General features: G+C 29.8%; 1 protein-coding gene across 2 annotated transcripts in view; it reads right to left on the bottom strand.

Annotated features, from left to right (window-relative positions):
• The window catches only part of mys (myospheroid), a 39,283-nt gene that overhangs the window by 11,912 nt on the left and 26,124 nt on the right, over positions 1-1,247 (bottom strand). The gene's annotated exons all lie outside the window — the stretch shown is intronic.

The following is a 1,247-nucleotide window of genomic DNA, read 5'->3' as shown; positions in this document are numbered from 1 at the left end:
TATAAAACAATGTTCTCTATAAGTTACTGAAAAATCTTTTTTTACAAGCTGCAAATATAAACTAAAACTTTAATCACAATTTTTGGTAACTTCATGTATTTAACCACTGAGTTGCTTTGATTATCAGGAACGTATTCATGCATATATTCATCAAATTGTTCCCTTTTTATATTATTTCATATAAATAACTTTTTGAATTTCACAAAGACAATATTTATGATATAATACAATTATTATATTATACAAACAACTCCCCAATGCTCCAAATCAGGATGACCCTCCAGAGTTATTTATCCATTTCTCCCTTTCCAGTGCCTCTTTCTTCCAGTTGCTGATTTCCATCTACTCTGCATCTCTCTTTAGTTCATCCTTCACCTGTAGTCATCCCCCTTTCCTATTTTTACTGAAGTACACTTTCTCTGTACTATTCTACCCTCCTTTCTAACCTAATTGCTATGATCTCTACCTGCTAAGTCTCAATCTCGGTGTTGCTCTTAATTTTCAATTCGCCATTAACTTTTGTTCTTCTGTATATCCTTATAATCTTTTCACTAGGTCATAACAGTGAGTGAGATGTGGTTTATCTTTTTGAGGATATTGTTTATAATTTTTTAACCTTTTCCACCAAACTTTACTTTTAAATTTTAAATGGGAAGGTGTATTTTTTTCCCCCGATTCTGAAAGTAAATCAGATTTTAAGATGAATTCATATCAGGGACTTTTTTGATATCACTCGTTCTAAAGCCGTAAATCACAAAAAACTGCAAACGATTTTTGAAAATTGCAAAATTGAAAAATACTAAAGAATGAAATTGTTTCAGAATTCTATTTCGAGTAACAATGTCATTCTTAATGCTTCCTATATTGCTCCAGAAGATTAAATGGCTGCCATTATAACGCCTCTGTGAGGAAATGAGAAGTTTTTTCTATCAAAAGTCAGTATATCTAGTTTGGGAAAATTATTGTTAAAAATCATATGGTAACATCTCATGAGTTAAATTTGAGTTGAAAAGTTTGCTTTTTTCTTCTAAATTTCTTTTCTTTTTTTTTTGATGTGACAACGTCTTATAAATCATTTTGCGGGATGCCATGTTAGAAAAAGTGTCCCGTAACGGAAATTGGCTTCGTTTAACATATGGATATTATATCATATGTATAAAAATTAATTAATGTATAACCAAGCAAAAATAAATATCTGAATTCAATATGTGAACTGGTTTATTATTTCAAATATATAACATTGGATT

The sequence above is a fragment of the Halyomorpha halys genome, unplaced genomic scaffold (genome assembly GCF_000696795.3).
Source record: "Halyomorpha halys isolate HHAL.00 unplaced genomic scaffold, Hhal_1.1 Scaffold1030.1, whole genome shotgun sequence".
Lineage (NCBI taxonomy): Eukaryota > Metazoa > Arthropoda > Insecta > Hemiptera > Pentatomidae > Halyomorpha > Halyomorpha halys.
Note: the sequence above shows the minus strand (reverse complement) of the source record. Positions and strands in the feature narration are given on the sequence as shown.